Genomic DNA, 16,879 nt, shown 5'->3' with positions numbered 1-16,879 from the left:
GTTCCTTGGCTAGGCGGCTGGTGTTGCGCGCCTGCGCACTCTTTCTCCCTTGCCCTGAAGTCTCGATCCGTTCCCTCCCCGCCCCCCCCGCCCCCCGCCTCACGGCTTGGATCGCGCTTTGGGGGCTGTCTCGCCTTCTCCTCCCCCTTCCTCGACGGTTGAAGCGCGCGCCGCCAGGGGCAGACGGGAGCCCGAGCGCGAGCGCGCGCTCTCCTCTTAGGAGAGGCTTCGATGCCGCTGCTGTGAGATGGCATCATTTTGTTGCGCTGGGGCGGCAGCGGCGCTAAAGGCGGCGGCGGTGCCGACGGTTGGGAGCGGTGCCGAAGGTTGAGGAGAGAACCCAGCTCCTCTCTGTCAGAGGGGAAAAAAAAAAGGGGGCGGCGGTGGCGGCACTACCTCGCAGCTGGGCTCCGAGCCACGGTAAGACCGAGCGAGTGAGTGAGAGGAAAAGCAGCCATTCAGCCAGCTTTGACTCTTGACAAATAAACAGGCTGCGTAGCCGCCGCCGTCGTAGTCTCGCCCCGGCTCTTCTATTCCTTGGCTGGGGCCTGAAGGAGAGAGAGAGAGAGAGAGAGAAACAGGAGGCGGGGCGGGGGGGGGAGGCAATACACGCTATTGCTTCTTTGGGGGATCGTGTTTGTGGAAGCAGGTCGGGAATCCCTGACGTCCCAGCTGAACAAATGGGAGAGGAGGGCGAGATCTGCCCTCTGCTTTTTTTTCTTCTTCTTCCCCTGCCCGGCTTGTTCAAGGGAAACCCGGAGGGCAGAGGCTGATTGCCAGCCTTCTCTTTACAGATCCGACTCACTCCTTGGCCTGGTGTCACCTTGTTTATTCGCATTTTAGGTCTTTAACTGCCGGGAGGGGTAAAGGGTAAGGCGGGCCGTGGGAGACGAGCCAGGTTGAGGGCTGAACCTTGAACCCCGTTAGCAGCGTTGATTGGCAGAGGCGTCGGGTGCCCTGGGAAGCATTTTGGCCACACCAAGGGTGACTTATTTCTGGATCCAAAGGACAGGAGGGGATATATTGGGTGCTGTCTTTATGTTTGCTGGTATTTATTTCTGGGAAGGAGGTGATGAGGAAAAGGAGTGTCTCACTTTAGGATGACTTGCTTTAACTCTGCAGCGTTTCTTGGTCTCGATTGCTCTGTGCAACCCCCCTCCCCCCCTTTGCCAAAAATACTGCATACAGTAATACAGCTTTTTTCCAAGTGTAGAGCATGTTGCTGCTGGAAGGCTGTAGGCCTGAAGGGTTGTTTATATCTTATTAAAATATTCCCCATTTCAACACACTTTTGAACAAATATTTTTTGTAGTTGGCTAGATAATGCAGATGTTGATTCGAAAACAGCTCCCTAAGTCTCTGACTTGCTTTCAATAAAAAGTGCATGTGATGTAGCATTGATTGAAAAAAGTGTTCTGTAATAAGTTTAATTGCATTCTTCTGAAACCTGAATAATGAAGTCTTGAGACTAAAATCTTACTGCGTTTTAAAGTGAAGTTGACTTATGATGTGACGTTATGATGTGTTCTGGAATGGGTTGGTGAATATTAGTATTCAAGTCATACTTGATTCTTCTTTATGTAATTGTTTGATGTTGAAGTGTTTCATAAACTTTTTTATTAAAAAAGATTTTAAAAGTTTATTGAATAATTTTTTTTATTAAAAAGTTTATTGAATAAACTTTTTGTCTTTTTATCAAGCACTGAAATGCGATACAAGGTTTTCCATTAAGGCTTGCTTTGCTTAGAAATATCTACTACATTTTGTAGAATAATATGTCCTAGATCTTAAATGTGTTTTCAATTTTTTTTGGCAGATTAGTGTCTTTAATCTTTTTAGGTTCAGATCTAACCAACAGTATTGAACTGATGTTTAATATTTTAACTATATATAGTCATCTTTTAAGATAATAAAATGCACAGGTATTTGTGGAATAGGAATTTTGGGCAGTAGTCTTTGTCACTCTTCATTAATTTTATTTATTTATTTATTTATTATTTACATTTCTATACCGCCCTTCTCCGAAGATTCAGGGCGGTTTACAGCTAAGTTAAAAAAACATATACAGAAATTAAAACACAATATTTGAAATTTAAAATCTGAAACCATAAGGCCGAATATTAAAATAACAAGTAATAAAACCACTCAATTAAAAATTACTCTTAGGCCAACCCTGCTCGGTGAAACAAAAAAGTCTTGAGCTCGCGCTTAAAGGCCGGAGGTCGGGAAGAAGGCGTAGCCCCAGAGGCAGTTCGTTCCATAGGGTAGGTGCCCCACAGAGAAGGCTCTTCCCCGGGGGCCGCCAGCCGACATTGTTTAGCTGACAGCAACCCGAGGAGACCCTCCCTGTGGGAGCGCACAGGTCGATGGGAGGCTATTGGTGGCAGTAGGCGGTCCCGTAAGTAACCTGGTCCTATGCCATGGAGCGCTTTAAAGGTGATCACCAACACCTTGAATTGCATGCGGACCACCGGCAACCAGTGCAGCTTGCGTAGGAGAGGTGTTATATGGAAGCTCCGAGACGCTCCCTCTATCCCCCGCGCAGCCGCATTCTGTACCAGTTGAAGTCTCCGGTGCTCTTCAAGGGTAGCCCCATGTAGAGAGCATTGCAGTAATCCAGGCGGGAGGTAACGAGGGCATGAGTGACCGTGCATAACGAATCCCGGTCCTGGAAGGGACGCAGTTGGCGGATCAGGCGAACCTGATAAAAAGCTCCCCTGGCAACGGCTGTCAAGTGTTCTTCCAACGACAGCCGTGCATCCAGGAGAACGCCTAAACTGCGAACCAACTCCCTGGGGGCCAGTGACTCGCCCCCCCACAGTCAGCGACGGAGCTAGCTGACTGTACCGGTACGCCGGCATCCACAGCCACTCCGTCTTGGATGGGTTGAGTCGAAGTCTGTTCGTCCCCATCCAGACCCGAACGTAATAGGCTGTAATTGCCATAGTTCTGTTTTTATCACCATTAAACATAACAATATTGTTTCCTCTAGCTTGTCTCTGTAGCATCCAATTTCTCACTTAAAAAAGGCAAAAAATAATATTAATTTTCAAAATATTGCTAATTTCACTGGTAACTTACCTTAATAATTTGAGATACGGACCAACTTAGCTCCTACTCACTAAGAATTCTCTGCTATATATGATCGATTTACTATTCTTTAGCACAAACTAACCAAGTTACAATACTGAGAGCAAAACCAAGTACTGTCAGCAGGATTTATTTCCATTTCATTTCAACAATATATAAAAGCTGGTGGCAAGTGACACTTCAAAAAAGAAAGAAAAATATGTAATTTTAAAAGATACAGATGGATTCAAGTCAAGCTCAGCTAGTAGTGATTACATGACTATATCTGTTAGGTTTTCTTGGCAATAGTATGGAAGTGGTTTGTTTTTGCCCCCTTCTGGGTTTTTTTTTTTACTTCTAAGTCTGAGGCTTCTCTTAAAATCAGATTTATAGTTTAATACTATCTGAGACAAAGCCTTGCCATAAGTACATATGTCTTGTTAGCATCCATGTTAATGTGTTACAGTGCAACATGGTGTATTACTTATAAACATCAACTGAAACATAATATAGTGACTAATTGCAGTTTAGTGTCTTATCTTTATAACTATAGTAGTGACATAAAGATTAGTCTCACTGAGCTAAATGGAGCATACTATCAAGTTAATTGTATTATATGCTTGGAAACTAAAAAATAGAAATTATTTTGGCAGTATTAAAATAGCATTACTGATTTTTGTTTTCTGAGCATAATTCAAAACATTAGATAGAGTTAAGGTAGATTTTAATGGATATAGGAAATTAGAAAAGTTGCTACTCTTTGACTAGGTAATAGTTCTGCAGAACTCTTAAATTATTGCTAATGAGACGAAACGAAACAAGTGGGATTTGAATGTAATTGCTTGTTCTGTTCAAATGTTGGTACTTTGGCCTTTTCAAATTATAGATCTAAATATCAATAAACACAAACAAAAGTATTTGGATATTTAAGTAGCATCATTTCTTATGCAATTCTTTGTTATTTCAACAAAGTCTCATGAAGGCTAGGTTCAGATATTGTATTAAGCTACACTAAACTATAAATCATGTTGTTTTTAAAGAACTATTGTAGCCTAGTTCAGATTTGAATCAAATTTGCAATATAAAAAGAATACAGTACTGCAAAAAGGATGAAGAAAGACAAGTACAGATACCAGTTCTTAAATATAAACAATGTTTTTTAAAGAATGATGAAAGTTGTTCAGGAGAGACAGTCTAACTACAGCAGATTCAGTGGAATGACTATATTTATTTACTTCAAATATTTATGTCCTATTTTTCAGCTGATAAAGCTTCCAGAGCAAGTTTCATATCCTTAAAATAAGTCATTATTGTGCTACAGTGTTGTGGAATGTTTGTTGCTACACTATTCACAAGGAAGAATGAAAGGCTGTCCTTCATCAGAGCAGATGTAATCAGCTTTTATCCCTCTATTGAAATCAAAAAGAATAAAGTTTTCACCACAATAACTGAGTTTTCTTGCAATAGCTTAGTCCAGTTGGGGAGCGGGGCACTGATCATAATCTATAGCTAAAGCAGCATTAATGCCTACTATTCCATGCTTCTTTGAGATTTAGGTCATTCTCTTCAAATAGAAATCCAAAAGAAGTGTAGAATTTTATTTATTCCATTAATTTAACTTCTTTTAGAAGCCATCAGAAGCCAAAACATATATTGGAGCCCAAAGGGGAAAAAGAGGATAGTGAAGATGGAGATGACTTTGTACAGAGATGAATAAATTTAAACATGGTAAACATAATGAATCAAAAATGGGTAGGGATAGGGATTAGGTGGGTTGAATGGTAGTTCTAATTATTTTTGTTGGTGGAACTGATAAGTGCGAGAAAAATATGGAGAAAAGTGAAACCTTTAAGAGCTCAAAGTAGGATTTGATCAAAATAATTGGTTGATCAAAATTATTTGTTTTTTAATTAAATTCTTTAACTTTTAATTAAAAGTTATTTATTTCTTAACTGTTTCATCTTTGCAAGTCTTTTGTTCATTCTTTTTTTCAAAAACTATTTATGTTAAGCAATTCAGCTAACTTTCTGGTCAGGGCCGTAATAGCTCAGGCTGTTAGAGCCTGTTATTAGAACACAGTAGCCTGCAATTACTGCAGGTTCAAGCCCGGCCCAAGGTTGACTCAGCCTTCCATCCTTTATAAGGTAGGTAAAATGAGGACCCAGATTGTTGGAGGGGCAATAAGTTGACTTTGTAAAAATATACAAATAGAATGAGACTATTGCCTTATACACTGTAAGCCGCCCTGAGTCTTCGGAGAAGGGTGGGATATAAATGTAAACAAATAAATAAAATTAAATAAATAAATAAATAAATAAATAAAGTTGCTCAAATATTTTCTGAAGCAAATCTGATGTAATTCCTCTCTTTATAGTTTGTTCTAGCAACCCTCTCCTCCATTTTTGCTACTTTTCTGATGGTTGGATTGATATTATGATATTATTCAAAAATGAAAGTGTATCGAACAAGGGAAAGAGAAAAGACCAGTTATCCCCTCTTTTAATTTTTGTCTTCCTGTTTCCTTAATATTTTAGTCTCAAGTGGCACACCATAGTTACAGGCAGCATCACAGTTCAACATAGTTGCATAGTTATGATTAACTTCAAAGTGTGGTTCATATTATCTGTATCTTTTGTCCTTTAAATCTCCCAATTGTCTGCCCCCTTTAATAGAAAATAAAAACCATTCCTGTGATTGGTTTTTGATTTGTTTTTTAAATCCAATTGTTTAAAAGCATTTTCATCCTAAAATAATCTTTTGAAATAACTGTTTATCTGTTTTAAAGTTTCTTACATCAACTCGTTATGTTTTTTTTTGCCAAAAATGTTTAAATCTTTTAAATCTTTTTTCTTTATTCCTTTGTAATCCAGAAAGCATAATAACTCACCAAATTGAATTTTTATCCTGCCACTCGGAACATCTCTCTTTAGCTGTAAATTATTTATATCCAAAAATGGTTAAATAATGAGGCTTATGTTAGCTTTTATATTCATATAAACTGCATTGTGGTTGTGAGTTTGATTGAAATCCTTTGACTCCCAACTGTTCAACTCATGATGCAACCACAAAAACCTCAGTTCCTCCAGTATACTTACAAGGAGCAGTTGTCCAGAATGCAAGTAGGCAATCTCATAATCTTTCCCCTTCACTGTCTGCTACTGATCTGGTCGCTGTCGAGCTTGCTACTCCGCTCGACAACGTATCTGGGCAGCAGAGAGGAGATCACGGGGATGGCAGAGACGGAGGAGCTACTTGGCTGTTCAGTGGGGAGGGAATCCTCATGGGATATGGTGATGGTGGCACTGGGTGTTAGGCGGCTGATCGAGGCGGGAAGAGGATCGGAGATGCATGGCTGGAGAACTGCAAGCAAAGGGAGGAGATGGCAGCGATGGCAGATTATGTCAGAATGGGCTGACGCAGGGAGGATTGGCGGGCTGTTTGAATGCTTCACACAGCTGAGTTGAGCCCAGCTGGTTAAAGCAAGGGTGGACCTATATAAGGCGCTGAGAGGCGGATATTCTCAGTGCCAACTAGTGGAACTCAGCGTTGCCTCGGAGCTAGCTTGCAGCAGCAATAAACCATTTGACAAACTACAATTGCAGCATGGATTGTTTGAGCTGTCAAGGATTGTCCTGGAATGCTGAGAGAAAGTTGGCGCTCTTCCTTTTATCCTGCTATCGGCTGGTGTTTGAGGTGGAATGGAGGAGGGAACAGACCTGGGAGCCCAGGTGCCTGACATAGCAGTGGAAGACCAGGAACTTGTGGAGCCTGGGTCCAGCAGGACAGTGAACAACCTGTGGTGAGGCCAAAGGAAAGGAAAATACAGCAGGGAGCCGACACAGCTGAAAGCCTGGAGGGCACGGGAACGGGAACCTGGTGCAACCCCCCTCAGGCAGTTGGTGGCATCATTCTGCTTTGGCAGGGCCTGGGGGTGGTGGTTAAAGCACTGACACCAACCCCTGAGAGGGAGACTTTTCAAGGAGGAGAGAGAGGAGATGGGTAGAGGATGAAGAGGGTGGAGAATGGAGTTATTCCAAAGGACCTGGACCCACCACTATGGATGTTTTAAGGGAAAGGTTTGGGCAAGCCAGCTTCTGTGATGCACCCTCATGGTAACCATGGACGACGGGGTTGGAACCATTAATCATCTGGCAGGGATCATCTGGTCCATCAGTCAGGGACTGAGACCCGATTTCGTTTGGCTAGCCCCAAATTACGACTAGAGGAAGCCTTGGCCGGTCCAGGAAGACGGAGACTCAGGCTTGCCAGGGTTCAGGTGTCCAGGCTTCCTCCCTGGAGGTGATACGAGGCCCTGAATGGGGCACCCTCAGAATTCATGCTCATGCGGTGCAGGAGGGTGGGCAACCAGGTCCAGGACAGAGTTACCTCTCAACATCCTGGACCCACAAAAGATGACCATTATGAAATAGATGAAATATTAGATTCCAGGTTTTACAGGGGCAAAGTCAGATAACTAGTACGATGGAGGGGATATCCTTATGAGGAAGCATCCTGGGTGGCTGCTGGGGATATCAATGCTGACCAGTTGTTACAAAGGTTCCATAGAAAATATCCCCATACACTTCACTCTCTGAAAGTTAAGGAAGAGATAAATTACTTCATGGTGTTTTTTTTAGATTATTCTAGCAGTCTGTTTTACTTCTGAATTAATGCTAGTGGGTTAAGTATGCTGAGCAATCTATTTGACCCTTACCTCTCATCTAAGAGCTGTGATGGCTTCTTGTTTTTAGTAAATGATATTCTTCAATTTTACTTCATATATTACTTATATGAACCATGAAAGTAAGACCAAGTTCTAATACAATCCTGATGAATTATGTCTAAGATGACCGGCCTTTTCCTGCCTGCCTGTTCTTGGAACATTGTTATTGCAACTAAAATAGAAACCCTAGGAATAAAAGGATCATAACTTTGGCCAGTGGAAGAAATGGAATAATTGACTAAATTATTAGACTAAATAACTGTTGATCTGACCAAACAAGTTGCCTCTTAGATGATCGCTTGTTAAAATATCTTTTTGGTATTGGAAGATTTAAGATAAATTATTAGGCAAAGCAGTTTAGGGATGTTTGAGTCTTTGAGGCAGAGCACAGGGTAGCAAAGGTATTTGTTTTCAATCTTAATAACTACTTTACCACTGCTGTTTCTTTGTCACTGGTTGTGTAGTCTTTGTAGTACATAATTTTCCAAGGACTATTTTTAAAAAAACAACAGAATTACTTCTGTGATACCTGATTTTACCTAAAACTCCAAAGTCCAATTGGTCTGCTCAATTGTTCCATTGATTTAACATTCTTAACTACATTATTTGGTATATACCATGTTTTCCCGAAAATAAGACCTATCCCAAAAATAACTCCTATCTTGACTTTTATAATATAAGCTTTAACCCCAAAATAAGCCCTAATTAAGACTCTGCCCACTCTGTTGCATGAGGTGGGGTGAGGTGCATGGGTAAAAATCAAGCTAGGGTGGTGATTGGGGCGTGGGATGAAGCTGCTCCACGTGACCTGCACCTGCTTACCTTAGGACAGTTGCAGCGAGCTCTCCCATGCCCCAACACCTGCCTCACCTTGCAGGCCCATTTATTCTATGGCCACTTGCATGCTGTTGGCCTCCATTCCACCATCAGCAGCCTTCAGGAAAGGCCTCTGCAGCCGAGAAATGAGCTGTGGATTGACATGTGTTGCCCCCCGACCTCTGTTTTGCCATCAGAGGCCTTCGGAAAGGCCTCTGCCACTGAAAAATGAACTCCAGATTGACACGTGTGTCGCCCCAACTTCTGTTTTGCTGTCAGAGGCCTTCAGAAAGGCCACTGCAGCTAAGAAATGGATTGACATGCCTGGCGCCCCCTGGCCTCCGTTTCACTGTCAGAGGCCTTCGGGAAGGAGGCTGGGAGCACGCGTGCATCAAACCGGAACTCATTTCTCAGCTGCAGAGGCCTTTCCTGAAAGCATTTGATGGTGAAATGGAGGCCAGGAGGTACCGCGTGTGAGCTGTAGCAAGCGGCCGCAGAAGAAATGGGCCAGCAGCAGACACGCAGGCTTCTGCTGGCCAGACTGTCAGTGCTACTGCCCTGAGGTGAGACTGTGGAAAAGACATCCCCCGAAAATAAGGTCTAATGCCTCTTTTGGAGGCAAAATAAATAAATAAATATGACCAGGTCTTATTTTTGGGGAAACATGGTAGCTATTTCTAGTCTTGGTACAGTAGTGTTGGAAGAAAAATCCAGGTTCAATTTCAAGCCAGGAGAAAGGCACTGGAAATAAAATGGAGTCTGGGAACTGATTGGAAAGAAAGGCTCTATTGATGAAGCAGAACCACCAACCACATGTGATTCTGGTTCAGCTGACCCAGAACCACAAACCCTGGTACTGTTCATCAATAAATTTTCTTTCTAATCAGCCTCCATGTTGTCTCCAGCGTCTTCCAACTTTCTTCTTCCAACTTTCTTCCAACTTGGAACTGAACCACCTGGATTTTCCTTCCAACAGTCTGAGACAGCATTTTTTAAAGAAAGAGAATGGATATTGGGAAGCTTCTGAAAAAGAGGGCAAACAGAAACTAATTTTTTGAGTGAGTTTATAAAGCTAGCATCCTGCCAAAAAATAAATACAGAGTTGTAGGTATGTGCTATGTTTCTCGATTTAACAGAAGAGAATACAAATTACACCTTTTGCAAATGAAACTTTGCATTTTGCAGAAGTATAAAATGAAAGGCTTGATATTGGAGGCCAGCCATCTCTGAGACTCATAAAGAAAAGGGAAGAAAACACAAGCATTACATAGAACGCTCTCCATGAAGGTCAACAGAATGGGACCGCTAGGTGTCAGGCTCACCGAGTAGATCACAGCAGAATGATCCTACCATAATACTTAAAAACTTCATTTATGAGAAAACTTTTCCACCATTTAGTGCATAGTTTTCAAACATTTTGGCTTCAAACCTTTGGTTGAAGAGGAATTGTCTTGGATTGCGTATAACATATACAGTATAGTTAATGTATATAAAATCATATAATGTGTACAGTTTACAATCTTGTGGGGCTGTATTACTAGCTGTCCAGGGTTGCATGTGGCCAGGGTTGCATGTGGGGGTTGCAGGTTGGACACATTTGATTTTGTGGATTCATAAAGTTATCAAAAAAGGGCAAAATTGTAGATAGATGAACCCTTTTATATGTGACTAAGATCTGCTCTTTGTTAATTGTGTATATGAGAAAGCATATATAAAAAGACTGGATAGCAAAGGCCATCTGTATTAAAAGTATAGGCATAAAAGAACTCAGTGAGAAGAAAAAACTGGGAAAAAAAAGATTGAGTCTATATTGGATGAAGAGTAAGCATAGTGGGACAAGCTGGGAAGCAATTATAAGACCAAGCTGAGGAGACATAACTGAGATAAGAAATTGGTATCTCAAACTTGTAAGGATGTGTCTTTGTGTCTGAAAGACAAGAAGACGATAAGGCTGGCAAGGAATTCAAAATATAGTGTGAGTTTTGATATGGTTGTGAGTTTTAATATGTCTGATATACAGTAAAAGAGGCTATTGCTGCATTGTGTAGTGGAAGTGGAGGAATAATGACAGAATAGAGAGAAAGCAGAACTGATTAGCATTTTCTTTGTAATTCTTAAGATAAAGAGAAAACTTCCCCTTACATAATTGAGGAATGAAGTGAGAGAACCTAGTAGAGGATTAATTTTAAAAAATCCTTCAGGGAACTCTTCTTTCTAGGAGAAATTATTAGTGATTCTCCATTTTTTTTAGGATGTGAGGGTAGCTGAAGCCTAGAAACATGCTTTTCTTAATGACTTCTATAATACCTATAATACCTCCCTAATATTAAATACCTGGAAAATTGTAGAAATTTTAAATTTCTAAAGCTATTTTGAAAGATGATGGTAATATGCTGTTGTTGGTTATTGCTTTTACAATTAATATTTTTCTGCAATTTTATATATTTTTATAGGTTTTTTTTAATAAGTTCATTGTTAGGAATCTTTGTTACTTGCAATGGTCAGATTACACATGGACATCTACGTCAGTTGCTGAGTACCTCACATTAAAATGGACATAGAGAAACAAGTAAATTCAGACCAGAACTACTTGGATGTAAGGAGGGGAAAGCATTATGAAGAATGGTTACATCAGCTGGGCATATTTAACTTGTGAGAAGTAAGATGGATAGAGAATACAGTAGTGATTTGCAGATATCAGAAAGGTTGTCATGTGGAAGAGAGGATGGATGGATTTGTTCTTTTTTTTGAAAAAGAGCAGGATGATGAACATGTTGAAATAGAACATGTTGAAATAGAAGAATCATTCAACATTAGGAGGAATTTTCTGATGGTAAGAGTGATTGAACAATAAAACAATTTATCTAGAATGGTAGTGAACAACTTTCTTTGTTGGAGGTTTTCTATAAAGACTGGATAGTCACCTGTTGTGGATGGCTTAGTGGATATGTGCACTGATCAGGATTCAGGTTGGTTTAAATAAATAACATCCTTTCCAACTTGTATACAGGTTGCAGGAGGTTTGTTTTCCTCTGAGACTTCCAAATTCTTGTGGGAGGTGGTGATTGTGTGCAAGGTACATTATATCTGTATTGACATTCTGTTATCTAGAAATATGATAAAGAGAATGTTCTTTCTTTGTCTTAATGTGGTATAATGAGCTTAATGGTTAATTATCTGTGAATAGGGTTTTGATAGTTCATTGGCTTTCCCTTCTTGTGTTAGACTTTTCTCAGCTGAAATTTATAACACTGTAGGCATTTCTATAGTTAAATTAAATCAATTAATGTACATTTTTCAATATTTACAGTTTCCAAAATGTATCATTCCAGAATGGAATATTAGGATCAGTTTGGTTTGGAATGGTATGATTTTTGTTGTTTTGGTACTGGAACTATGGTTTAAGACCTAGAATGGAAAAAAGAAAAGAAAATGAGTAATCAAGCTGCTGTTACTATGGATCTGCATTATGCTCTTGATATTTCAGTGAGAAAAATAGTATTAAGTGAGAGAGATGAATGGTAGAGGGGATAAACCACCCAGACCAGAATATTGAAGGTGAGCTAACATCCACTTTTAAAGTATTGTAAAAGTTTGGGTTAGAATTTATTTGTAACATTTACTAACATTTACTTTTTCACTAATATGGATTATTAATCTAAATATGGAATATCATTTTACTTGTCTTGTACTTTTACATTATAAGACCCTAAGGGCAGGAACTGTTGTTTCTAATTATAAAAGCTACTCTGAAAGCTTTTCAGCTGAAGAATTAGGTATAAATGCTTTAAAAGTAAATCAATAGTTTATTTTTATCTTAGCTAATATTAACAATAAACAACTGCTTGCATTCCAGAATGTCAGCTGTTTTTCAATTGATTATTATTCAGTACATATTTAAATTATTAACTTAGGATCAAATTACTTTGAGTTTTCTTATACTGTTTTGTACAGTTTACTATAATTAGTTTTTCTAAATATTTAGCAACCTTTTTCTATATTTTAACTAATACATAGTTACATACCACTACCATATATGATTCTAATTCAGTTTAAGAGAGCAAAAAGTAAAATGTTTTATTTGTTTTTAATTTGAGAATAAGAGGAACATGATTGTAGAACTATAGTACAGGTATTCCTTGACATATGTCTACAATCATGCCTGCCTATTAGGATCTTACATTGTGACAATTGTAAAATGACTTGGGTCATGTGACTGACTCAGTTTTATGGTTTTTTGCAATGGTCATTAAGTCAATGTGACAGATTGTAAGTGAGCCAATGGTTTGCTAGGTATTTTGTTGAAAGCTGGAACTAAGCATCGTCTTTTGACAAAAACAGCATAAAACGCAGTCATGTGACTGTGGGATATTGCAAATGGTTGTAAATGAGGCTGTTGTTGCTGAGTGCCCCAAATGCAATCATTTGACTGCAGAGGGGATCTGATTGTTGGAACTTCGGATCCAGGTTGTAAGTCCCTTTTTCAAGTCATCAGAACTTTGAATGGTTGTAAATCAAGAACTATCTGTAAATCCTTTGTTTGAGATAAATTGGTTAGCATACATTTCATACAGACTTTTTTGTTGTTGTTAATGACAAAGCAAAATCAGGGAAGGCCAAGTTCTGGTACCAGTCTAGTCAACAGTTACAGGAAATCTACTAGGTGAATATTGGGAAGACAAACAAAAAATATCTTTTCAGGAACGCTGATAACAGCAATCAAATATTATTCTTTATGTATAACTTTATTGCAGTCAGTGACCAGTTACATAGCAACAAGACATAAAACAATAAAAACCATATTTTTTATTTATATACCCTTTCTGTATAAAGCAGTGGTAGCAGTAAAAAAAATTCAGCTGTTCAAGTCTGTTTTCAACTGGTTTCTTAAATATTACATATGTACAATCTGATAATATAAAGCAAACAAAAGTCATTGTCAGAGGACATTTTAACAGATAAAGTTACGAAGGCAGGGAACAAGTTATTATTGAAAGGGCATTGATGGAACATGTTGGCTAAAGTTTCAGGTTCCTCTAAAACACAGGCAAATTCACAGTGCAAAGGTACTCTTGTCTACCTTCCCTGCAGTATTACAAAGGACAAAGTAGGCATAAGAGAGACTTCTGTAATATGTTGGACTATTAACATTGAATAAGTGACTTACTGTTTTGCTATTTATATTCCACCTGCATAAATTTCCTAGATCACATCAATCTGCCTGAAAAGCTGTTTATAATACCCCTGCCTGTTTGTGCTATTGTTCTTAACAGAAAGCAAATGTTTTCTGGTATGATAGGGTAGAGGACCTGAAATGATTAGCTGCAATCAGATGTTAATTGTATTGAAGATGTGTAGGAAAGAAGACTTTCAGATTGTGATTTATTTTACTTAGTACAAGATCACTTTAAGAGCTATTAGAGTTGATTCTGCTATGTAAAAGAATTGTGCTAACAGATTATCTCCAGTTTAGTTTTATGTTTTCCACAGATTTATGATTATATCTAATGTCTTCATAGCCACATTATCTCCATAACTTTTTCATTAATTGGAAGCAATAGGTAAATGACAGATGTCAACATTATAAGAATAAGTTCTCTTTGATTTAGTTTTACAATGGGTGGAAAATAGACATCTTTTAGATCATATTTATGCAGAAATATTAAAAATTCAAAAGAGTTCACAAACTTTAATAACTTGTATATTTGAGAGATGTTAAGGTGCTGATTTGCCCCTACCAGCATCACAATCTTAAAACCAAGAAACATATCCAACTCACCTTCTTCCTATTTTCCCCACAACAACATCCTTGTGAGTTGAGTTGGGCTGAGAGAGAGTGACTGACCCAATGTCATCCAGCTGGCTTTTTCGACCAAAGCAGGACTTGAACTTTCTTTCTTTTTATTGCATTTATATCCCACCCTTCTCCGAAGACTCAGGGCGGCTTACACTATGTTAGCAATAGTCTTCATCCTATTTGTATATTTATATACAAAGTCAACTTATTGCCCCCAACAATCTGGGTCCTCATTTTACCTACCTTATAAGGGATGGAAGGCTGAGTCAACCTTGGGCCTGGTGGGACTAGAACCTGCAGTAATTGCAGGCAGCTGTGTTAATAACAGACTGTCTTAGCAGTCTGAACTCATGTCTCTTCCTTTCTAATTTGGTGCTTTAACCACTGGACCAAACTGATTTATTTTCTTATGTTGACAATTAAGCAAAATCTTTTGTTCTAATAAAACTGCCTGTTTTATTGTATAGTTTATACAAGCGTTTAGCAAAATTTCTGAAATAATTTAATTTGTCTCTTTATCTTTCTCTCACCTAAAAGAATTATCAGCAGATTATTGCCCATATTTGTTTTTTAAATTTACTTAGTATTATATGATTACATATTTATTTATTTATTTAATTTAATTTAATACATAAAATGAATATAGTTAAAGGGAAACATTAGGACAGGGACGGTAGGCACTCTGGTGCTCTTATGCATGCCTTATATTTATATTTGTATATTTGTAGAAAGAACCAGAACATATTCTCCTGATGGCCATTAGCCATTTTTCCTTAATAGCTTGTGAGGTCAAAATAAATTTGTAAATTAATTAATTATAATACATAACTATATTTTATATTATAATTACATGACTTTATATAGAGCCAGTTTGATCTAGTGGCTAAGGTGCTGCCCAAGAAACCAGTAGACTGTGTGTTCTAATTCAGCCTGAGGCATGAAAGCCAGCTGGTGAGCTCGGGCCAGTTTCAACCCAACTTACCTCACAGGATTGTTGTTGTGGGGAAAATAGGAGGAGGAAAAAGTATTAGGCAAGTTTATCACTTTGAATTATTTATAAAAAACAATAAAGACAAGATATAAATAAATACATTTTGAAATAATACTATCTATGTAGTAGTGCTTATTTATTAATTAAATTTAAAGTTTAATCAGTTAAAGTTAAGTTACAATTTTCTTTCAAGAACTAAAGGTGGCTTTTAGGGGAATCATTTTAATTTCTTATCCCTACAAAGCAAACTTATGAGATGAGTTGGGTTGAAAGAGAATGATTGACAAAAGTCATCCAATGAGTTTCTGTGGTTGAGGATAGACTTGAACCTGAGTCTCCCTGTTGATAAATCAGTTTCCTAATCATGACATCTTGCATGCTCTTTAAGTGCTTTGTTACAGACATGAATTTATTGGGCCTACTAACAACTAAAACTATGAAAGCAGAAATAACTATTTTGCAGATGTGATTAAAAGTATTGATACCTTAATTTTTTCACAATTTGCCATGAAATAAATTGAAACTTAAACAGATAAATGGCCTCCACCTTTCTTTGTTCTATAGTGCAGACACTTTGCTTTTGAGTTAACATATTCTTGTAAACATGTTAACATATTCTTGTTAACATGAGTTAACATATTCTTGTAAATAAAACAAATAAAAATGGCATGGACATAATTATTTTCATCCTTAGATATTAAACTGTTATTGGATTTTAGTGATCTCTGAAGCAGACTATTCACTTTAATTACTGTCATATTAAGTCTCATAATTAATCACTCAGCCAATTTGGAGAAAAGTACTCAGATATTTGTATCATTGTGTGCAACACAGTAAACATGACAAAAGAAGGAAAAGCTGTGATTTGACTGAGGATGAAAGGAAAAAGGTAATAGCCAAGCATGGTAAAGATTACAAAACATCTTCAAAGAACTTCATGTTCTTGTGACCGTGATTGCCAATGTTAAATGGAGCTTAAGATCCCTGGAACCAAAGCCAACCTCCCTAAATATGGCCATAAGATAAAAGTTGACTATGGATTGAACAGAAGGAAAGTTTGAATGGTAGAGAAAGAACCAGGGAAAATTGCAAAACACATCCTGGCTGATCTGTAAGATCAAGTTACAACAATATCACGTTACACTGTCAAACACTGTCTGACTGAAAGTGGTGTCCACTGTACAATATCCTACTTCTTAAAGATTGGCACAAAACAGCCAGATTGCAGTTTGCCAAAAATGCATGTTGACAAGGCATAGATTTTTATGACAGTGTCTTTTTTAATGCTCTACCATCATCCCAGTGCCAAAGAAGCCCATCATCAAGGAACTGAACGACTACAGACCAGATGCTTTAACATCTTAGTCATGAAAACCTTTGAAAGGCTAGTGCTTTCCTACTTGAAAACCATCACGGATCTGCTGTTAGACCCCTTGCAATTTGCATACCGAGCAAATAGATCAACAGATGATGCTCTTAATAT

The 16,879-nt window shown here is 38.5% G+C and overlaps 1 protein-coding gene across 4 annotated transcripts in view; it reads left to right on the top strand.

Moving 5' to 3' along the window:
* Nucleotides 1-16,879, top strand: part of WWP1 (WW domain containing E3 ubiquitin protein ligase 1) — a 75,898-nt gene that overhangs the window by 12,878 nt on the left and 46,141 nt on the right. The window contains exon 1 of one of the 4 annotated variants that reach the window (XM_058177250.1): nucleotides 135-420. The exons of the other annotated variants lie outside the window; for them this stretch is intronic. The gene's annotated coding sequence lies outside the window, so the exon portion shown is untranslated. Of the gene's footprint in view, nucleotides 1-134; nucleotides 421-16,879 lie in introns of those variants that run through there. 4 annotated transcript variants of the gene reach the window in all.

This window comes from Ahaetulla prasina, chromosome 3 (genome assembly GCF_028640845.1).
Source record: "Ahaetulla prasina isolate Xishuangbanna chromosome 3, ASM2864084v1, whole genome shotgun sequence".
Lineage (NCBI taxonomy): Eukaryota > Metazoa > Chordata > Lepidosauria > Squamata > Colubridae > Ahaetulla > Ahaetulla prasina.
The sequence above is the reverse complement of the archived record's forward strand: the minus strand, read 5'-3'. Positions and strand labels throughout refer to the sequence as shown.